The 24,869-nt window shown below is 43.4% G+C and overlaps 1 protein-coding gene across 2 annotated transcripts in view; it reads right to left on the bottom strand.

Moving 5' to 3' along the window:
• LOC311040383 (semaphorin-5B-like) overlaps nucleotides 1-23,796 on the bottom strand; it is a 95,696-nt gene extending 71,900 nt beyond the window's left edge. For both annotated transcript variants that reach the window (XR_014600266.1, XM_084050633.1), the window contains exon 1: nucleotides 23,669-23,796. The gene's annotated coding sequence lies outside the window, so the exon portion shown is untranslated. The remainder of the gene's footprint in view (nucleotides 1-23,668) is intronic.
• Between the last annotated feature and the right edge of the window lie 1,073 nt (nucleotides 23,797-24,869).

Raw genomic sequence — 24,869 nt, 5'->3', positions numbered from 1 at the left:
CAAACTGATTTGGAGTCTGAAGGCCTCACTCTAGCGTGACATCTTACTTACTTATAACGCCACATTATGACATTTTATATTACTTTCTGGCCTGATTAGAAAGCCAGAACCAATTTTCACTGTCATGATGAAAGCCATTTTTCTGCTATTGATGGTGACATTGGTTTTCTAACCGCTCCCAGAGCAATCGAGAAAAATGGAAGCGGCGGTCATGTAGTGTTCACAACAAACAACTGGTCTATGTATAAGTGTATCATGTTTGTATATACCTGTGGTTCTCAAAGTGGGGTCCATTGACCCCCAGGTGTCTTTGAGGGAGCTAAATTGATTAATATTTCAAAATCAGTTTCAACCCTATTTTATACTTTAAAAAATAACAAGTGTGGTTTTGTGTGAGTTTGCAAGTGTTCGTCCATGTGGGTGTGGAGGCCGAGGCATGCATTACTGCTTAACCCAATACACTTTGTTGACTGGCATCCCCCAGGGGTCTACACTTGGTCTCCTCCTTTCTTCCCTTTACACCAAATCTAGTCGCTGAAAGTAGCCGATCTATTTTCGGCGTGTCACGTTGCGGCGCGGTGTGACTTGTGAGCTGCTATTTTTAGCTGAATGTTCGCCTAGTATTATGACATGCTCAGAAAAGAGACGCTAGAGTTCATGTGGTTAATGAAGCGATGGGGCACAGAGGCTCCACGGCTGGCCCTGCCTTTGTGCCTGGGTAACCTCTCCCACAGTGCAGGGGCTGGCCCACTGCATGGGGAGCACAATGTTCTGGGCGCCGTGGCAAAAAGAAAAAGCACATGGGACTGACACGGTGGTGTCACTCAGCGACTTTTCGCTCTTTTCATTCCTGCCAGAATCTTCTGACTGCAGCAGGGTGTTGGGCGATATTACGATTACTTCAAACTTTTTCCTCGATTATGATTGATAAATTATTTATCTATTTTTTGTAGTGAAAATAGCTGGTCATTTTCGCAATTTTTATACATCACCATTGTACAATAAAGTATAAAACAAGGTTAAGTGATAAGACATTAAAAGAACCTGCTTCTTGATTATTTGATTAATCTACATGAGCAAGATTATGTTGGTTATTGGTTAGAAATATCAGTTTTGAATGATAAACAGTATTTTCGGTTAATTGCCAAGCCCTAGTTCAGACTCAGATGGCATGGTAATCGGTCCTACAGTATCTGTGTTTGTGTGCTGTTTAGCAAGACAACTTGAGAGCGGATAGGTCAAAAAGGTCAACGGTCAAGGTCACAATCAAGGTAAAAGTCTGACACAAAATAACTTGAGAACAAATTGGGTGTATATTCCTGAAACTTGGTAGGAGTGATAAGTAGGCTGCCACGAAGAGATGATTAACTTTTCAGTCAAAAAAGTCAAAGGTCAACATCATAATTGAGAGACAGAAAAAGAGCAGTTGGTGCAGGCAAGGTTTTTCCCCCTAGGGGTTTGTCCATCATTTTGCTAGTTACACGCCTCCATCTATTTGATTTACTAATTGGAGATGTACAGTATGTTTGGCTTATTGGACATACAGTACAGTGTACTGTATGTCCAATAAGCCCAACATACATCTCCAGTGTACTGAGTACACTGTATTACTTATTGGCTGTACCTGATGCAGTATTTAATTGGTCGAATCGGATTCAGTATTTTAATGTGAATATCCTATACAGTTTGTTTAAGGTCTATAAGACCACCAAAATAGTAAATTTGCAAGTGTTTGCAGTGTTGATTTAGACTGTGTTAACATACATTAGGCAAGTGCAACATGGAATTTATTTAAAATAAAAAAATCTGTTAAATCAACTACATATGACGGCAGACGGCTTATTTTAATTGCCAACAATGCATAAGACAGAGAGCCAGCATGAGATAAAACAACTGAGATAGAACACATTTCCACAGCGTGTAATAGATTGTGTAGGTCACACCGCATTGTTTTTAATCTTTTCATAACGTGAAAATGAAGCATAGCCAAAATCTTAGGTTATATAAGGTTACGGTGCAATTTTATATACACAGACCTGCTGAATCCATAGCTTTTTTTCGATACACTACTAAAATAACATTTTTTTTTCTAGGTCATTGTCAAAATGGCGTGGATAATGGATAGTATAGATGAGCAACCTCGTCAGTACTGATTAAGGAACAAACAAAAAAATCCATAATGTTACAACCTGAAACAATATGCCACAGTTACCGTGAAATTGCTGACCTACTGAATTATGTGACTCCGATGGTGCAGTCGAGAACATCTAACGACAGGTCAAGAGCTGTAGTACCAATCACACTACTTCATGATGGAACCTTAATATCCAAACTACAGTTTGGATAAGACGTGCTTCCACGAAACTCTATTCAAATGAGAGAACTTTAGTCAACTTGTGCTCTCTGACTGATGACACAGGGCAGCCCTAATGTGATTCTATAGCAGTAAATAGCTAGTAGCAAGTATACATAATGAGCTATGGGTAATTTGAAATTGCATAAGTCGTTGTAATATGGGGGTATGTAAGGGGAGAACAGAATTAGGTGTTCCTTCATTTGTCGACAAGCTATGAAAAATTGCCAAAGTTGGGATTTAATTGAGACTGAAACCGGCCAACCATATCAGACGTCCACATACATTATCTAGCATAACAAACGCCAAAAGCCATATATTCACAAACTGCGTTTCACTTGACTGCAGTTTTCTAATAAAAAGGATGAAAATGGTGCAAGGATGAAAATGTGCATAAAAAAAAAAAAAGAAAAACTCAAACGCCCTCCTTAAAAAAATATTGCTCCTAGCGCCTCCCTCGGGGGACGGTACCACCTCCATTGCGAAACACTATTATTAGATATATGTGTTGGACTTTTGCTTAACGGCTATAATTGTTATTGATTTTCCTCATATAAATGTATATTAATGTAATTCTTGAGTGTGAGCGGTCCACGCCGCTTGCTATTTCTTTTCCAAATTGGTTTTGTTATTGTGTTCACAAAAACAAGAGTGAGATAATGCATTGGAAATGTATACCGCTGCTGCATGCTCTGTGACCAGTGAATAACAATGTTGTTGACACTACCAAAGACAGAGCTACTGTAGTGCGGGAGGAGACAACTGTGAGGAACTGGCGGGATTTGATCCCATACTAGTGCAATTACAGCTGTCTCCAGAGGTAGTAATGTATAGTTTCAGTTTCTCCATGAAGGTTTTCCTTGTTGTTTTACAATTCACGCATCTATGCCAAACTGCAGTCCTAAGGGGGAGAAAAATAGTAGAGAGGAATCTGTTGGGGATGCAAAGCAGATGCGTTTCTCGGATTGCCACCTTGGTTGTGGGCGCTCAGCTAGTCAAGACTTTGTAGAAAAACAAAACCCAAGATGAGTGGGAAATAGTAAAAAAAATAAAAATTGTGCACAATAACAAAATATGTGAACCTGAGCTAAAAATCATTTATTCCATGTATTTTTCGTACGCAGACTCTGCTGGGGTTTGATCCAAGACCAGAGAGACCCCCCTCATCCTGAGCACAACATTGAGGATATAGTAGTCCGTAGTCGGGTGGTGGATTGACACCATGGACCAATCATGGGGGAGCGATTAAGGACGGCTGTGCATTGGATCGTGGCAGACAGCTCAGGGTTTCCCACACTAGAGAGAGCCAGTGTTCCTGCCCAGCAGGATTAACCAGTAAAGCCCTGGTGACCCTTTTCTGGGCATGTCATAATCAGCAAACATTCTAGAAAATATTCTGAAAATATCCGATCTACAATGCATCACGTTGCGTCACATTGTGATCTTGTAGATCGGCTATTTTCAGCAAAGACATTTTGTGTAGAGGGGAAAAAAGGAGGGGACCAAGTATAGACCACTGGTCGACCCCGGTCAATGAATATACTGTATAGGGCCTATAGTAGACCGTAGTGAACTACTGAACTTGCTTTCAGCCAAACTCAACGTTGAAGAACCACCCTAACCCCGACCGTGATCCCCAAGCCATCGAAGAGAGAGAGAGAACAAGCGATTAAGTTTGTGACAGAGTCAGCGAGTGAATGAGTGCGTGTGTGAGTGTGCTGGGGTTAGGGTCATCCACCAGCACAAAGGCACACAGACACACAGACAGCTTAAATGCCTAAAATGTCAAATTTAGGCCTGTGTGTGCAGCAGATATCCTTGGAACCTGTTTAAGGGGATTGTTTATTTTGACATTCGGTCTATGATGTAATGGTTTTATTTGGCAAATAAATACACAATAATAATATCCAATAAGTTTAGTTAATTAATGCGAGTACTTGGGTCCAATCCTGCATAGCTCTGCACATCAGCTAAGCCCATGAATGCAAAACAGCTGATCAGTTGCTGAGGGGAATAAACACGAGATATTAAATTTGGTTCAGATGCAAAAACTTGGCCAATCATTTCAAATCTCGCTTATCTCAAGCGGCACAGGCTGCATTCTATTTAGAGGAGGGGTGAAGGGTTTATCATGAGTTATTACCAGCTTAAGGCAAACCTGCAGAGGTGTTTATAACCCTTCTAAATAAAGGTCGTATTTGGAATGATTGTGGCCTTCACAGTGTTCGCTCTATGTCCAGCTTAGTGGTGGGTGGGCGGGCTTTAATGTAATGCTGTAAAAAGTTTTTGTTGAGATGGGGATTGAAAGGAAGAGCTCTGTATTATTTAACCACTTAAATCCTATATAACGTACATAGTTGACCAGTGTCCCCCAGGGGGTCTATAGTATACAAGGCTCCATCCTTTTTTCCCTCAACACCAAATCGCAGAAAATAGCAGATCTATAAGCTCGTAGAACTTGTAGATCTGCTATTGCCGCCAAATGTTCGCCCCCAGAATCGGGACGCTATAGGGTTCATGTGGTTACACGTAACTGAAGCGGAGCCTATCGGCTACCGTTGTTATTGGAGCCCAAGAAAGTGTCTGGGAATAACTGGGTTCTCACCATGCATCCAGTTAGCGAGAGGCCTGTAAACCATCACCTTGTCAGCTTTAACAGAGCATCCAATAAGCCCGGTCAATCCCTAACCTGGCCCTGCAAAAACAGCCAGGCCACTGCTTACTCTCAAACCTAAACACACGTCTTTTCCAGCCCGTTAAGGCCTGTGCCCATATATAGAAGCTACCATGGTTCAATTTGCTTTTGATATCCCCCCTCCTCTGGTCAATGTTTTTTTTAATCGCCGGTGGGGATATGTTTTATCCCTGCTTCTGGTCAGACTGAATTAAATTACATGCATTTCCTTTTGGGAAATGTAGACTGTCTGACATACAAATTAGTTAGATAATTGTGTTTCATAATATCACAATTTAAGTAGTTAATAAAAAAATCATGTTAATCACATTAACACTGGGGTCCCTTATTTGGGAAAATATTTTCACAATCAAAATAAAAAAAAGCTCACAACATACCTCAGTGCAATGTGTTGTGAGCTTGTAGATCTGTTTCTGTTTGTTATACGAAGATGTACAGTGGGGCATAAGAGGTTAAGAAAATGTCCCCCCCTGTTTTTTTTACAAATTGAACTCTGGAAGCTAGTATACCTACCTCTCCGTCTCACTTTGAAGTTTATTACCGGCGGAATGGCCTTTCTCTATTTTGCTGTGGTGTTTTGATGAAAGCAAACTTGAGCAGCCCTGTTCAGTGATGACATTGAGTATAAACAGTGGCCCTGTTTGGCTCCCTTTGTGCCTCATTCACTTTATCCTGACAGTAGATCAATAGATGAATAAGTGAATCAATGGCACAGAGGAATAAGGGTGTGTACCGGTCTAACAGCAATATTACCTCTTCACCTCTACTTGAGTAACTTTGACATATTTATGACCTTTTTTTTTGCATGACAAAATTCTGTTTGTAGCAAAACGACTCCCTCACACAGCACCTTGCCTCCTCAAACAACATCAGCTTTCATATTGAACCGCTGACGCTGAGTCTGCACGCTTGCCATTGAAAAACTAATTCTACATACAATTTCTGATAAGTTCCCCCCACCAGACCTTCTGTGTGACCAAACAAAAGAAGCAGAGAGTCTTTGGAGGCGAATGAACGAGCCTCCGTAAAAATCCAGGCCAACTGTCTTTACCCAGGTGATAGATGACAGGGGAGCAGGGGGGGTAATTATGTGTAATTATTTCTCCATCGAGAATCACTTTCATTTGTCCCTTGTCGTCTGCATCACAAACACAGCATCTGACCTCGTACATCAGTCTGTTGTCCAAAGTCCTCTCCCCTGCAGAAGACCTGGACTCTGTCCAGATATCATTAAGACACAAGCATGACTACCAAGCCCCCCCCCCACCACCACCACCACCTCCACCACCACCACCACCACCCAGGGGACACCTAAACCCGAAATTCCACCCAGAACAAAGAGGGGGACACGAAAACAATGACTTTGTTAACATCCTCTCAATGAAGCTTGTCGACCTCTCCATCATGTAGCGTTAACGTTAGTGTAACTTAAAGGGGAACTTCACTGGTATTTAACATGAATCTTATCATTCTTTTGTCAGGGAGACCGATAGAAACACTGACATGACGATGATGATGAAACAAAACCAATGTGTTCTGTCCCATGAGCTTGTGTTGAATAATCGAAACTCATCAATACCCGTCGTTTTACATGGGATTTAAATACTTCCCCACTGACAATTATTGATTAACAATGAATTATTATTTATGTTCTACCTGCCCCAAATCTCAGCACTACTCAAATTTTCATATAGGGAAATGACCGCGTTTATAGTGTTTGACAGCCCTGTGACCTGTTATATGGATGGATAATATGTCCACCCATCTCCACTCCCGTTGTGCGCGTGGAGCACCTCGCAGTTTGTGAACAACATTGGACATTTAAGAGGCCGTTCAGGAGGCTTTCCATCAGAAATGTACCGCGAGAGACATTTCCGAAGCGGTGGTATTCTCAGCTACTTCCTATACCCACACCCCCACCCGGGAAGGTGGGGGGGGGGGGGGTGAATGGTCTCTCTGTGCCGCCTGCCAACTATCTGCCAATGGCCGCTCTCTTTTTCCAAGTGAATGGACTGAGTTGAGCCACAGTTAACCCATTAAGACCTGAGGCCGATTCTAAAAATGTCTTCTAAAACAGTTTTCTGAAAAACCTATGTTGCTATATCAGTGTTTTTTTCATGTCAAGGACTCCCAAAATTATATGTATTTCGCCACCGACCCCTGTCTCAAAATATTTAGCTCCAGGGACCCCCCAGAAGCAAAGATTGAAGTTAAAAATGTTTGCTTTAAAAATATATATATTGAAAGATTTTCACGATTTTTCAAAAATAGCAGATCTACAAGCTCGCAGCTCGCAGCGCGGCTGCGAGCTTGTATATCTGCTATTTTTGAATAGCCAAGGTATAAAATAATGGTTAAAGTGGTTCAAATCTAAAAATGACACGCTTGCATGCTTTCCCGGTCTTAACGGGTTAAAAAGGACACACTAACGTGCCATGGCCCCGCCACAATGGCTGCGCGGGTTATTTGCCAAGGCTAATGATACCGCCTTGGCCCCGGTGAGAGGAGGTGGAGACAGAGAATCTTAAATAGGCACGCAGCTGCACCACCCCCTGTCTGACTCTCATCCTATCTGTCCCACCACCACCACCACCACACTCCCCTCTCTCCCTCTCTCAGTCCTATCTGTCCCACCACCACACTCCTTCTCTCCCTCTCTATTCCTACCTGCCTCGTTACACCGCCTCTCTCTTCCCACCAAAACATCCTTCTGTTCCTCTCAATTCCTATCTGCTCCACCACACTCCCTCTCTCTTTCTGGGATTATCAGGTTCCAGATTTTTGTTTAGTTTTATTTTCACATTTTTGCATCTGCAAATTCTCTCTTATTTAACTCTCTCTCTCTCTCTCTCTCTCTCTCTCTCTCTCTCTCTCTCTCTCTCTCTCTCTCTCTCTCTCTCTCTCTCTCTCTCTCTCTCTCTCTCTCTCTCTCCTCTCTCTCTCTCTCTCTCTCTCTCTCTCTCTCTCTCTCTGAACGAATAAAGTCTCAGCAGGCCGCGCGACAACAAATTATAAACTGCCAAAACGATTATTCAGCAAGAATAGCCAGCCACTTGCCCTTGTTTCTGGCTGTGAGCATCGTTTTGGCGTTATCGGCGACCTCCTATCACAACACTTTCCAAGTTGTCTCTAATATATTATTGCTGAAGAGCATTCTGTACTTCTGTGCTACAACTCTAACTTCCGCTGTAAACTGTTAAAGGCACGAATAGTCTTGAGTCTTAAAACAGTGCGGTTAAGTGGACAGCGGTTAAGACTACCTCTTGAATGACACACGCGCCGCCCTTTCACCACACCATGAATCACATTCTTCTACGCTGTGTGTACCCTCCCCAGTCTGTATCGCTCACAGCCTTAACCACTTTAAGTGGATATTTTGGCCTAAGGGCGGTACAAGAGGAAAGGCCACAGGTCACCAGAATCGGTTCATCCTCCTGGGAGCATGAAGGTGCACAGCAAATTCCATGACAATCCAGTCAGTAGTTTTCGAGATATGTTGTTAGAGACCAAAGAGCTGGACAGACAGAGTACTTACGTAACAGTTGCGGTCAGTAGACTCATTCTGAGAGCAGTTCAGAGTCAGACCAAATCCACTCCTTCAATCTCCTCCCTTCTGCTGCTGTCTCATTGTCCTTCAATCCTCTCCTCTGTCTCTCTTCTGTTCTTCTCATCTCTCCCCTCTACACCTCCGCTCTCCTGCCTCCACCCTTCAATCCTCTTCACCTCCACCCCATAATCTTCTCTCTTTTCTATACAGCGCTTTTCTCCAACCTCCTCTTTTCACCTCCACCTATCCCTCTCTCCTCTGCAGCTTCAACTCTTCTCTTGCCATCTCTTTTCATCTCACCTCTCCTCTCCACCCCATTCTCTTTTCCCTCCTTTCCCTCACATACTATCTTCTCCTCTCCTCTGCATCAAATTCTCTCCACATCTCCTTTCTCTGTCTCTCCTCTTGTCCAGTTTTTCTTTTTCTTTTCTCGTCTCTCCCTTCCGTTCCTGCACACATGCCTGAGAACAAAGGCAGAGCCACCACACAATAGACCCCCTCCCATCAGGCAGATGTTAATCAACACACGCGCGCAAGCACACGCACATGCACAAACACACACACACACACACACACACACACACACACACACACACACACACACACACACACACACCTAACCCACCTACTGGCACACTGACAAGACTGTCCATTGACATACCTCTGCTGACAGTCAGAGAGACTGAAAGAGACAGATCGATATGTGGTTCATTAGGAGAGGGATGACAATGATTATAGAGAGAGAGAGATGGAGAGGGGAGCACTGAGCAGGCAGGCAAGCAGGTAATGGAAAGATGAACAGACAGACAGACAGACAGACAGACAGACAGACAGACAGACAGACAGACAGACAGAGAAAGTAGGGAACTGACTGAAAGAGAGAGAAAGAGAGAGAGAAGCAAAATAATTAAAAATTACTCACAAACACGCACACAAAAAAAACCTGTCCATGGGACACACATGCACTCACATAGATCACTGCCAAAGCTGAATACATGAGGGGATACTCACCAACACAGCATGGTTAGATTATTGCAGAGATGCACGAGGGGTACCATTTCTCAGCATGGTAAAAACCCATGAAGCAAGGAGAGAGAGAGAGAGAGAAAGAGAGAGAGGGAGGAGGGATGGAGCGAGAAAGAGAGACCTTACTATCCGTCTGTAAACACTGACTAGCCGATCACAGCGTGGGAAGGGTGTGTGTGTGTGTGTGCGTGCATGTGTGTGTGTGGAGGGTAATGGAGTGGTAAGGGGTGCAGCGAGCTGCAAAGCATTCCTGTCTGTGAAAAACAAACCGTTAACTTTCTGAATGGAGAGAGGAGTGTGCATTTTGGATGTGTGTGTGTGTGTGTGTGTGTGTGTGTGTGTGTGTGTGTGTGTGTGTGTGTGTGTGCGTGCGTGCGTGCGTGCGTGCGTGCGTGCGTGCGTGCGTGCGTGCGTGCGTGCGTGCGTGCGTGCGTGCGTGCGTGCGTGCGTGCGGTGTGTGTGTGTGTGCGCGCGTGTGTGTGTGTGTGTGTGTGTGTGTGTGCATGTGTGTGTGCGTGCCAATGTACGCGTATGCGTATGTGCACCTCAGGTTGCCCAACTGTGTCCAACACCCAGACAGAGAAAAGTTTGGGGGGCTGAGAGGAAAGGATCTCTCTTTCTCGCTCTCTCTCACTCGCTCTGTCTCTCATAGAAAGTGAGACTGTTGCATTTCCCCCCTGGCTGTTCTTCAGTCGGGTTCACATCACAGACAAAGGCTGAGTGAGATCACTAGCCTGTTGCGTTAGCCCAAGCCACTACATTTCACACTCTGTCGCCTCCTCCTCTTCAAATAGACCAGTCATTTAAGGAGGAGAATGATCCATTTGAATTCACCGAAAATAGAAATGACTATAGAAAGTCTAAAGTGATTGCAAAGAAGGGCCAGCCGCACTGGTGGTCTGGCATGTTTAGTCCATTGATTATGACTCACGGTATACTTGACGTTTCTGCAAAAAGAAAACTCAAAGCATTCTGTGGTTTGTTTGAATTTTGAGTAAGCCATTGGATTCCATTCATTAATTTCAATACGGTATGAAAGTCAACTTGCAGAGACTTGAAACATGCCTGAGATAGAAAATCCATCACACTAAATATCATTATCTTTTCCATGCCGACATGCTGTGAGGTGGAGATCATGTTTCTGCCCCTGTCCATGTGTGTGTGTGTCCATCCATCTGTGCACAGCTAACCTTAGACACTGCTGGACTTATCATCAAACTGTGCATTCACACTCCCAGTAGGCTAAGGAAGACACTCCATGCCAATTTTCTTAAATCAACTTCACTGTGGCGCTATAACAGACCACTGACTGTACATTTTGGCCTATAACTCTTTGTACAAAACAAACGAAATCCCTGGATTCCTTGGATCATGACTCAACTCCCCATATATTGCAGGCTACGCCGATTACCCATTGTAAAAGTGCTATTCCCCCCGACCCCAGCTTCCTTGCGACCTGACGGCTGCAACCCACGACTTTTACACAGCCCTGAGTAGGCAACCCTGCCTGGCGGAGATACTTTTCAAGTTGCAAGGTAATTTTTTTGTCAACGTTACAGTTATCGCTGCATTTGCAGAAAAGATGGACAGAAAAATGAAACTCAAAAGGTCCATTACATGAAAAATGGTCCATTAACTGAAAAATCAAAAAAGTAAAGCCATTAACAGGGAAATGGTGTATGTACGATATATGGCCGAAGCTGTTAATAGACTTGCTGTGAAGTTCTTTAGGTTGAGTGTCAGGATCATCCTTTGGTATGGGTTCCATCATTCTCTGTGCGTAAAAAATACCTCCCAGCAAGTCAGCCATGGAGAATGACCCAAAACATAACATAAGCAAGCAGAGGTTTATTGGAGGATTTACAGTATTATGCTCTATTTAGGGGAGTAATCTTCAGTAGTACAGTATATCTATATTAGCAGGCAAATATTGTTATACGTTTTACATTTTAGACACTACTGTAGGTCTGTCTGACATACATTTCATCCTTCAGTTGGGGGGCATCTCTCCAACTACCCCTTCAAACACACATACGCATGCACATTTGCACACGTGCACACGTGCACGCACGCACGCGCGCGCACGCACGCACGCACACACACACACACACACACACACACACACACACACACACACACACACACACACACACACACACACACACACACACACACACACACACACACACACACACACACACACACACACAGTATTTTGTCATATATTGCAATGTGTTGCATTCAATATTTGACAGTAGTTTCTTTCTAGACCTAACACCAAAAACTTTGGTTGAAGTTGAATTTCAATAGAATAAATGCAAAAAATAACACAATTTTAAATTTAAACCATTAAAAACATGTAAGAGTTCCAAATATTAAAAGCAATTTGGAGTATGTGGTGTGAATCAAAGGGGAAATGATTTCCTGATGGAGCTAAAGGTATGCCACAGAAATCCAAATCATGAATACATTGGTTAATGGCATTAAAACTAGTAATGTGTGAAGTTGTGATGACATTCAGAGCAACCCGCTGTGGAATTAGATTAAGCTCACCATGGCTTAACACGAGAGCGCTCCACCATTTAGGAGCGGAAAGACCCAAAGCAAAACTCATCACCACATGCACATCTCTTTGCAACATCTCTTTGCAACTCAATATTTAAAGATGTCATACAAAAACATGTGGTACAGTACAGACACAACATTATGTAACCACATTAATTCAAACCAATCAGTACAACTTAATGGTGCACAGCTGCTCACTTTTGTAAGCCAGCTGCAGTGCAGGCAATGCAAACAATGCATCGAGTTGCTAAGTTCGACACCATGACGGCAGGTATAGGCAAATTCTAAGGTTTAATGTGTTGGGGTGATGGGAAAATGTAAATACAATTGATTAAAATGCAGTAGTAATTGTGGTCAGTTGATATGTAAATGGCACTGAAGTGAGAAAACGAAAAAGGAAGACATTCCCACTAGAAGACATTTTCAGAGTAGATGGGTTTTTTAACACTTCTGTAAAAATCCCCATTGGGAACTGTGTCACCACGGAGAATGAGGATTGGACACAGCAGGGTAATGACTGGATGACTGTATTTGACTGGAACTTGTGGCGAGCACGTTAGTTGATATTGTTTGTATGGGATTTGTTAGTATGTAATACATGTGTGTGTGTGGGGCTTTGATTTGTGGGTTTTTATGCCTGTACACTCACAATACTGTAAGGACAAAAGGGGCTTTAATACTATAGTATACATGTACATAGTAAAAGTGTTTATTACTATACTAAGACTGTGTGTGATGACTGCAGGTACAGCAGATGATGACAGGTGGATGACAGACACTATTGCAACCAACTGTAATCTATCTCCATGTTTCTCTGGCGGTTCCTGTCAGTGGAGTTATTCCATACATAAAACATGACAAAGCCATTAAAACCTATTTGAGTGTCGAGAAATTAAAACCAGGAGCTACACTGCCGATACCATCAATTTCCCTGATTGATGTGAAAGCCGGCTGTTTTTCATTTCCGCCCATCGAGAAAGTGAGAATAATGGAGTGGGGTTGAGCGCCCAAAGCGGCTGTGTAGTTGTAATTAGTTGTGAGACACAGTGCTCAGGGTTGGAAATTAGAAAAAGCGTCCGTTTTTTGATGACAAAGCCTCTCGCCGGTTGCGGTCGGGTGCAGCGAGTCAACAACTGGCGCATATACTTTTCCTTGCAAAACAACAAGGTCAATTATTAGTTGTAATGACAGGGTAGCAGCCACGCAGGTTGGTTCAGAGCACCACCGAAATTCAACTCCCACTGCCGAGCTCAATACAGATAAATGGCAGTGGACTGACAGCCTGATCTTTGAAATTTTAGGCCAATTGGGCAGATGCTATTACCCAGTATTCTGCGTGATGGTTGCTTTCATTATCACTCTCCGCTACGTAAAGCTGTCATCATAGAACACTTTAATTATAGATGTGACTACATATTTTACCAACCCTATACCAACATCCCGACCCTAAATGTCTTCCACCAACCCACACGCACACACACGCACACACACACAGTCACACACACACACACACACACACACACACACACACACACACACACACACACACACACACACACACACACACACACACACACACACACACACACACACACACACACACACACACACACACACACACACACACACCTGATGATTCTCACTTACTTACTTAAATATATAGTTTTAAAAATGAAGTGGATGGCAGAGTTCATACCAACTATAAACAAAATGCAATAGTGAACGATATAGTTATATAGTTATCTTTATAGTTATAGTGCTCAGTGTGAATGGCCATTAAATCCCCTATAACAGTGGTTCCCAACTTTTGTCGTCAGTGATCCATCAGTAAATTCATGCACATTGTTATTTTATGTTTAATGTGAGGTGTATGCAGCAATGGCAAAACAAATTCCATGTCTGTTTCCCATACACGGCAGCAGAGGGTATTCAAAGCAGAGGATTATAATAAAAATGTATTTTTAAAAGTTAGTCAGTAAGCTGACTTAAAGCCCTTGGCTGGAAAATACTAACATATATTTCACATTTCAGAGATTCCATTGTTGTTTTTCTCCCAAAACACATTTCACAATAGACTGCTTATTCGTTTGTCACGGTGATGACACTGAGTCAGATACTGCTATTTCCCCACAAAAAAACAGAGCTTCATTAAAGATGTTTAGTTGCACATGCAGCTCGAAACAGACTGACCCTGCCGCTGGCATACTCAGTCTAACCACACACATGCAGATGCACACACACATACATACACACACACACACACACACACACACACCTCTGAGTTTAAGAAATGTAATAATCTATTCATTAGTAGACTTTGACCTTAGGACAAGAGGGACCCCCCCCCCCCACACACACACACACACACACACACACACACACACACACACACACACACACACACACACACACACACACACACACACACACACACACACACACACACACACTACCACTGCACAGTCAAATCCATAGTGTTCATTTACGGTAAGTTTAACATTTAACTGTGTGTACACTGTTTATTGCCATTTTCTAATCCCCATCCCTACGGAGGAGGGAGAGAGACAGATTGAAGCCATTATCTTAGTTTGCCATAGATGTGTCCTTGAACCAAACCATTATAAAATAATATATACAGTATATATATATATATATTTAGAACCATTGTGCAAAATTATCATTACTTAAAATATGATGAGAGATGGTGAGTTGAGTGAGTTCTGCTTTCTTAGCTATGCTTTTGGACAAGATAAACTTTAATCAATGCAGGCTATTCTGACACGATAAATTGAAATGAAAACCTTGATTAAGTGTGTTGACATGTCTGAGTTCTCAGAATAAACCTATATTAGCATTTCTGAAATGACAATAAACCTATTAATAGCATTTCTGAAATGAATGACAATGTACAAACATGGCACAAGCGTGTGAATAACAAACCCTGTACCTTCTACAGTACAGAATGTTGACTCTTCACATGGCCGAGTGCACCCAAGAGTGCCACACAGTCGAGAAACTTGGGCCTACCTTGTGAGTTACTGCTCTTGTTGCTCAAAAGTTTACGGCCTTTTAAAATGCTGGGGCTCATGCAACAAATCTAGTGGGTATTTCATAGACCAGCTTCTGTTACAAGTCTTAGTGCGGAGGGTTAAAAGACACTAAGAAAAGGGAATCCATACATGAAGCATCTAGCATCTGGTATCTCTACAGTTTGAGGTTAGCTTTGAAGGCATGCGTGGTGTGTTGTGCGTGTGCATGTGTGTGTGATAGATTGAGACAGAGACACTGGAAAACAGCTCAATCTGACTTGTTCTCCAGATGAATTCTGACGGTCATTCATCTCAAGACCACCAAACACAGCCAACATCTCCAGGGAGATCTGCCATAAGTTATGAAAAATCACCAAAGACATCTCTCTCCTTTCAACTAACACAACTAATCATCCCTGCCACTGTGTGTATATATATGCATAGTTATACAAGTAAAGGTACAGCATGTAACGTAAACACCAATGTTTGTTTAATGGCCCAACTGTGTCTGTCTGTGCTTGGCTCTGGGCTACAGTAATCTCTGGCTTCTTTTCACTTTCAAATATTTGAATACGTTGAGGTGTGGAGGATGTGTTTAGCTGGCTGAGACACTTAAAACAGATTACAAAGTTTACACACCCTTTAGCCAGATAACGGAGCACAAGTATAAAATCACTCCCTGTGTTCTGTAAATAACTCGAGGGCTTCCAGCGACCATCCCACTGGAAGACTTGTTTGGGTTCCCTTCTCCACAGTGACACCTAATTAATTTCGCTGCGAAATGAGCCTCGCATTACCATGCTGGTCGAACAGCACCGCCACCATTAACGTGCAAATGAGCCGGGAGACAAAGTCAATAACGAATACCGTTAGCCATGGCTAATATTTGTTTACTATCCAAACAGCTGAGATGTGGCATCCAGGGCAGGACAGCAGAGACGGTCGACCGCAATTCATCCACTTGGAAGCACGCCACTGGACAGCCTGACTGGCAGAGTGAGAGGCCAATGACAGTGAGCCTAAGAAGTGAAGCGGAGGGGGTCAACTGTGATTGGTCCTCTTAAGATCTAAGATCACCAGGGTGCGTTCTCCCCTAACAGCCAGGCCCTGGTGGACTTAGGTGCCAATCCAAGATGAGATTGGAGAAGCTAGGGCGAGGGCAAAAAGGGAATGACCTCCGTTCAGCTTCACGTAATGGCAATTAATGACGGTCATAAATCATACATGATGCCGTTGGGAGACAAAAAAGAAAACAGGGTGGGGGGGGGGGGGGGGGGGGGGGGGTACCATTTAGCTGCCGGCGTGCCCAGTGGAGCGTAGGAGACAAATAGCTCTTCCCTTGTGTGTCGTCCCCCAACCTTTTACAGACCAGGCGATTCATCTTTCTCAAGCCTCTCGGTTGCCACAGAGCACTGACCCGCCTCCTCACGGCCCCCCGGGTGAGGGGGGGCGGGGGGGCTCTATCTCCTGTGCAAACTTTGTGATGACCCGCGGGTCTGCTTTCATAGGCCTCCGCCTGTCATCGCTACATGGCTAGAAGAGTGGAGGCGGAGACAGACGGAGGGGGGGGGGGGGGTTGAGCAACGAGCCGAACATGCAGGTAGAAAAAAAAGAGAGAGGAATGGATTTCAGTCATGTTTTCATGACCCATAGGGTGTTTGCGAGAGAGAGAGAGAAAGAGAGAGAGAAACCGAGAGAAACTGAGAGAAAGACAGAACATACCGTTCGTTTGATTTAACTCTGAAATTAGTTAAATTAACAGTCAGGATTTTGCTGTGCATGCAAATGAGAGAAAGGAGATATTCGAGTCAAACAAAGGCTCAGGGCTTTCACAGCAGTGGAAATGAAAGCATACAGTACAGCTCTTTTGTTCAACAATTTCAATGCCAGAAACAGCTTTACGGTGAAGCAAGTTGGTTACTTGTTAGCACGGGTGGCTCCCACAGTAATTGCAGTGCCTGACACTAACCCTAGCAGTGAATTCGGAGCCACCGAACCCTTGCAAAAGGGACCCGCTGAGACCACGGAGACAACCTACCAAGAGAGACCGGTGCCAACATTGCGACTTCGAAAAACCAATTTTCAGCCTGTCAACACTTGTTGGCCCCGTACCATGAAAGACTACACCTCCTCCCCCAGATCCATACCAGGTAGTGCGCGGTACATGCCTTAGGACTGAGCACCGCCAAGCCTGGACATTTGCCAGATATCTGCTCTGCTGCCTACTAGCCATCAGCTCGAAGTTCCCTAATGGAGCTCTGACAGATAAATATGATGCATGTGTCCACAATGGAAGCCGTGGGGGGGGGGGGGGGGGGGGGGGGGGGCTGGTAGAGAGAGACACATTTGCAAGTGGATTGAGAGCTTATAGATCAGCTATTTTCAACACGTGACCCCATTGTGTGACGGACCATAAATTAAGCCATTAAGACCAGGAACGCATCGATGTCATTGTAGATTTATTTGGCTATTCAAAAACAGCAGATATACAAGCTCATAGTGCGGCTGTTTTTGAATAGCCAAAGTATAAAATAATAAAATCTAGAATGACAAAGATCTGTTCCCGGATTGAATGGGTTAAACATGATAGCACCAGTGCAGATTGACAGGAAACAGGGAGAGAGAGACGGGGAGTGTCACGCAGCAAAGGTCGTCGGGATCGGGGCTCGAACCGGCAACACACTGTCAAGCTGCATTAGAGCCTATATGTGGAATGTGCCTGGACCGCTAGGCCAGCGGGCACCAACATGGTTGTGTGTAATTATTTGTCTGACTAATATACATACTACTAAATATTGTATCATGCAGAAACCATGTATCTCCATAGTTCATCTTTTTATGTTTTTTTCATACATTTTATACATCGTCCTATGACAATGTCACGCAAAAGTAGCAAAAATAGAGTGAGAGGAAGAGAAACACTACAAGATAAGATTTGCTATTCGCAATTTTAGATTATTATTATTATTTTTTTAAGTCTGTCTGTGGGTTTTATATTGGACACAAGGTTTCCACATGACAGCAACCCGAGGTGGAAACCTTGTATGTCCAGAACTGTACATTTTCATGAAACGAAAAAAAGAAAGAAGTTTCAATCGATGGAGTTATGAGATTTAGTCACACGCTCCAATACTTTTCATTGGTTACCCACTTTCATCCTGGCAGATAGACCTTTATTGATCCCACAGGGGAAATTCAGTTGCCAATGGCATCACAGCAGTAAGAAAACATAGGGCAGATACGCAGATAACATAAAGGAGAAGATACAGATAGAGGGTACAGTAGCAACCAATAGGGTAGCAACCATTGAATTGATAGTAGATACTAGCATTACAAAGGTTTTTAAAAAAAGGGTCTGTCTGTCTGTCTGTTTGTCTGTCTGTATGTCAGCCATGCAGCTTCTCTGCCGCCTATATGTAATTGGGTTTTTTCTGGGCCTATCTACCTTTCTGCCTGTAAGATCATCTTGACCGTGACCCCGAGCGCCCATCAGCCGTGCTATAGAATGCAAATGTACAATCCTGACAGCCATTAGAGGCCTATCTGATATGGAAATGGAATGGGATTAAAACATGCTTAGCATAATTGACCAAAGAAAATTAACCTGCGGCTGACCGATCCACGTACACCAATCAGTTCAAAAGGAACAAAGCCATCTGAGGTACATTCTATTCTCATAACATCGGTATGCATGTGTGTGTGTGTGTGTGTGTGTGTGTGTGTGTGTGTGTGTGTGTGTGTGTGTGTGTGTGTGTGTGTGTGTGTGTGTGTGTGTGTGTGAGTGTGAGTGTGTGCGTGCGCGCACGTGCACATGTGTGAATCTCCGGAAATAGCCAAGATGCATCCGATTCATCATCATGCTAGAGACTCCACAAGTTGACACGTCATTACCAGAGCATCACAAATGAAGTGTTTTTTCTCCACATTTTGTGCTTATTACTAAATCCACGCAAAAGTTGTGATTCAAAACGGAACTTAAATTTGTCTTGGAGTCAGTCGTTTATATTGTTATATTATATCGTCTGTTTGAATAGAGGCAAATAAAAATAAAAACACAAAACATTCAAAAAAGAGGTGTGGACCGGTCCGCTCTCCTTAAAATTAGTCACAGTCATACATATCAATCACATCTTAACCACGGAAATGGTTAGATTTTCCATGCAACACGACAAGTTGAAAGGGGGGCTAACCCCCCCCCCCCCCCCCCCCCACACACACACACACACACCCTCTGCCTGATCCCCACCCCATGCTGGTCATCAATGGTTGCCTTGTCCGTTACATAGCGCTCCACTGTGAGCTGGTGGGGGGGTGGGGGGGTGGGGGGTTGCTGCCACACGTAGTGCAGAAATATTGACTTTATATACATCAGAAGACAAGCATAGCAGTGTTGCTTTTGGACAAACCCACATGATGGAGTCACTGGGGTTTACCTTTCTGCTCGGGAGATACAGTAATGCTCACACGAATGTAGAAAATACACACACACACGAGACCAGGAGGTGTGTTTTTGCAAATAGGCCTAAACACACACACACACGCACACGCACACGCACACACACACACACACACACACACACACACACACACACACACACAGAGGGAGCGCATGCAAACACTGGGGGCACTGAGCAGCAACTAAGCCACTGCCACTCACAGAACGATCAACATCCACCCAAACACCCATAAACCCCACCTGCCACCCTGCCAGCTACGCGGGTAAACGGTAATCCCTCTCTCTCCATCCATCCCTCTCTATGCCCTTTTTCTACTTCTCCCTGACCTCATCCTGGCGGGAAAGGTGTGTGTGTGTGTGTGTGTGTGTGTGTGTGTGTGTGTGTGTGTGTGTGTGTGTGTGTGTGTGTGTGTGTGTGTGTGTGTGTGTGTGTGTGTGTGCTGCTGGAGCAGGACTGCGGTCAGCATGGTTGTGAGGTTCGGGTGTCTGCGTGTGCCGCAGGGCAGGTCAATCAAATGATATAAGGGCCACTTCCATTTCGGGGCCAGTGGGGGAGGTGCTCGTATATATTTTCGGCTGTCGCTTGTCTGGCAGCAAGGCCTGAACCTCTATCAGAGGGGGGCACTGTTTGCCCAGGGAAGGGCCTAGCCAGGTGCACAGTAAAGTCCTCAGCATTAATTTAACTCTGAGAGTGTAAGAAGAGACCCAGACGGACCCTTAAAGAGGGGACAGAGAGGGGTGAACAATTGGAAAAGGTCCCAAGGGGCCCTGAGCTGACAAGGGAGGGCCCTCAAACAGATACCAGGGTTAATAGATTTTATTGTTTAGTAAATATCTGGGTGGGGGTGTGGGATTCCAAATGACCCCCTGAACTAACTCTAACCCCCTTTTCTTTTAAAATCCTGAGAAAACAGTGAGAGTGCCTGAGCAATAAATTATGCCAACATGAAGTCATTCTTGCAGTCTGACATTTACCAGAGATTATTAGCCTTACCATACGTTTTTACCTGTGCAACATTATAAGTCTCTTCTACATATAAATGCTATGAGGAGCAACAATGAAATACACTGTCACTGTACACAAGACTAATACAGGACCATCATGTGCCGTATACCCCCTATGGCAGGGGTGGGCAGCATTTTTTTCCAGGGGGCCATACTGACTTCAATAAAGTGAGTGAAGGGCCACACATTGGATTTTTGAATTGAAACTTGAAACTCATAGTGCTGAATTATGTTAAAACTGCATGAATTTGATAGACACGATAGACTACTTTACAATAGGGTCGCTGTACATCAGCTACTGTATTTTCACTATTTTGAAATGCAAAAAAAAAAAAAAAAACAATAATAAGATTAGTTATAAGACATAAGGCCCATTGCATTATGTTATAAATATGGATCCATGGCAGACTGTTTCATTGTTACATTATAAACATTTGACATTGGAGTACATACAGGAATATGGAATGCAGGTATGTGCTCAAATTGTACATACGTATTAATAACTAATAATTAATTGGAGTCAATTAAATTAAGTTCTCCAAAAACCATGAACACAATGCTGCCTTGTTTGATGTAGATTTGTGGGGTTTCATTTAGTTTTTCTCTGAGGACTCCGAGGGCCGGATTGAGATGGTCAAAGGGCCGGGTCCAGCCCCCGTATGTTGCCCATGTGTGCCCTATGGTATACCTAGGTGAAATGTCAAAAAGTGAGGACAGTATGAAAAAGTACATACCGCACAAGCCAAAATACCATAATTACAACATGGATAAGCTGAGTAACCTACCCACACTAAAACATAAGATGTAAATGTCACCTTTGAGACCAGATGTCAAGGCATGTCCATGTATTAAACAATTTCTGAATTTAAGGTGCACTGCAGCTACTGTTAACTGAGTTGAAAACAGCTATCAATATATCTATTGTGAATTCCTCGCTAAACCAGTAGACCATGGACACTAAGTGGTTTTAAGTGTTGTTCATATTCATAGTCTATTTAATCTGTTTGTTGCTGAGAAAACAAAGCAATTAAAAAAGCAAAGCAATTCCAGCGGAGAAATATGGCAGAGACACAACAGAGGCAGAGACAGCTAGATAGAAGTCTTCCCCTCAGGACTTACAGCTTTATAACATGCACAAACACGCACCTAAAGCTGTATCTACTGTATATTACTATCAATCACAATAGTAGAGGCCTACTACTGTCTAGGACTAAAGGTAACTATTATACTGTACAGTGCAATGCAGGTTTCTCACTGGGACCCGAATTTGCAGGTGAAGTCATCACGTTGAAGACAATAAAAACACACCAAACCTATTAAAACTGTCCAGTGTTGAAGGTCCACTCTTGGGCCATTTGTATGGACCAGTAGGTCCAGGACCAGTGTCAATAGTCCCGGACCCACTGGCTGAGAGACACTTGTCCTATGTGGATATAGGCTATAGCCTATAGGCTATTATAGCCTTCTTAGCCTGCCCTATATACTATTTCTGACAGCAAATGCACAATTCTTATGGTTTTGTAAGTTTTCCCTCAGTTGCAATGCAACAGCTCTGTGTATACATCATTTCTATTACATTTTAATTGCACAAAGCCTACATTATTTTGTTTTGACTGTATTGTTACACTTTTGCTTTGGCAATATGTTTTCTCATGTCAATAAAGCCCTTTGAATTGAATTGACACTGCTGCTCAGAGTCAGAGATGTTTAAAGCTCAAGTTGCTCAACACCTGGCCGAAGCAGTGTCCTGATTTTGCACAACAGAAGGTCTGTAAGTGGATTTTCCCCTCTTCCTAAAATCACTAAAAGAGTCACTCTAGACTACCAGCAGTTTACTTAAGTCTGCCATACCATCAATGACCAAAAAGGATAGTCATTTTGTATATTTAAAACAAAATGCCAAGACGCCGTGGACAGGGCAAGTCTCACAGACATCTATCCTCATAAATCATCTGCAAACCCTACAACTTGGAGGGCTGGCTGGTAGCTTAACGGGGCTACACAGGCTAATGTAATATATTTTATGCTTAACCAACTTGTAATGCAAACAGAACTTTTGGTGTTGTCACCTCCTGTTTACGCCACTATACAATTAGTGGTGATGGATAATAATGTGATGTGATGATTGCAAACCAGTGTTGCCAGGTTTCGCGAGAGAAACAAGCAAACAGGTCTATGAAAACAAGCCCAAAAGAAAGCGAACCCTTCGCCCTTTAAACATAATGCAGCCTACATTGGCTATTTGAAAACAGCTGATCTACAAGCTCACAGCTTGTTGATCTGCTATTTTCAAAATGTGGAATATTTTTAACAATTCAGATCTTGTATGGGAGGTCCGTGGCATGACAAGATGCGGGACCGTGGACAAATACATATTAATTTGGGGGTCCTTGCCATGAAAATGTTTAAGAACCACTCACTGGTTTAAACAACATTAGGAAACAAGCCAAAATAAGCAACTACACTTTAGAAACAAACCCCAAAAAACGCAACCCGCAACTACAGTATACGAACCAATATTTACAAGCAACTTTACAGAAAGACAAGCCCAAAGTCGCTTATAATAAGCGGACATGGCAGCACTGATAATAACTTGATGTGATGATTGTAAACCAGTCTATGACCTGCCAGTCACATGCTAAAAATTATGTTAACTTTGCAATTCTCTTTGGTACATGCCTATACAGGCCAATACACAACTAACACTTCTCTGATAGTAATACTGATTTCAGAATGTAGCCTACATAGATTTACAACATGCAGGCTCCCTCTGCAAACCGAAGTAAGTGACATCAATCTAAAGTGGTGCGAATCGTGGCCCAATCCCTTCAAGCGGTCAAACTTTCCCGAATATTTGCGACTGAGGGTCCATTGTGCAATTTGTGCACGATATTATATTATAACTCTATGATTGTGCACACACTCCCTCCCCACAACAAAGCTTCAGCGCAGCTGCACGCAATCAGAGTACTACATAATAACATTGCTTTACCTGAGACGACGCGTTTTAACTCAGGGATTCCAGCAGAATTCAAGTTGTCGCAGCTGTAACTTGCAGACCCAGAGGCGATAGATGGCGCACAGAGGTGCACGGCCGCGGAGAACACTGCAACTCACGCTCTCTCTCTCTCTCTCTCTCTCTCTCTCTCTCGACCCCCCTCCCTCTCTCTCTCTCTCTCTCTCTCTCTCTCTCTCTCTCTCTCTCTCGACCACCCCCCACCACCCTCTTTCGCTCTCGCGCGCTCTCTCTCTCTCTCTCTCTCTCTCTCTCTCTCTCTCTCTCTCTCTCTCTCTCTCTCTCTCTCTCTCACCGTTCAAGCTTTGCAAAGTGAAAGGCAGATTGTCCGACGGGTGGAGTAGCAGTAGCCTAGTGAACTTTTAGGCTATTATTACATATACAGTATACTGTGTGTGTGTGTGTGTGTGTGTGTGTGTGTGTGTGTGTGTGTGTGTGTGTGTGTGTGTGTGTGTGTGTGTGTGTGTGTGTGTGTGTGAGAGTGCATACATTTATATTGGGACCATTTATTTATTTATCAGTCAAGCTAATAGGGTGCCCCATTAGAGCTCAGAAGCAGACACTGGGCAACATGCGAGTTTACTTACTGTGCATGTTTATTTTTCTGATGGGATGAACTGAATGGCAAGAGTCCATCCAAAGTAGCCCTGTTCCCATCGCTCTCTGCCCTGTGATCATCATCTAATAGTAGGCTACACATCACTTCATTGACAAGTGGTGAACATGTGAACACTGCCTGGACAGAATTAAATCAAGGGTCAATAATCTGTGTCTGTAAGATTGGAGGTCATTTTCCAGTATAGGTGCGTAAATTGAGAATTATGACATCCTAAAGGCTCTGCTTTCAATTCTATAATTTTCTTTGTGGAGGTAGGCATTGTATATAGTAAGAATCAGCAGCGTGTCCATAGCTGAGTGGTTAGTGAGCCAACCTGGGAAGCCAGAAGCCCTGGTTGTCCCAGGTTCGATTTCAGTGTGTGTCCCTGAGCAAGATCCCAAGCGCTGTAGAATGACTGCTCACGGCTCCTAGTAGTTATAGGATGGATGAATGCAAAGACAAATTTAACTTAAGTGACAAAAAACAAGGAGTGGGGACTATTCTATTCTATAACCCTCCAAAACTGATTTAATCATTTTGCCATTTAGCCTATAGTGGGTTATGAGTTTGTCTGTCACC

This window comes from Gymnoscopelus microlampas, assembly GCF_963454915.1.
Source record: "Gymnoscopelus microlampas genome assembly, chromosome: 24".
Classification (NCBI taxonomy): Eukaryota; Metazoa; Chordata; class Actinopteri; order Myctophiformes; family Myctophidae; genus Gymnoscopelus; species Gymnoscopelus microlampas.
This window is presented reverse-complemented; position numbering and strand designations above follow the sequence as displayed.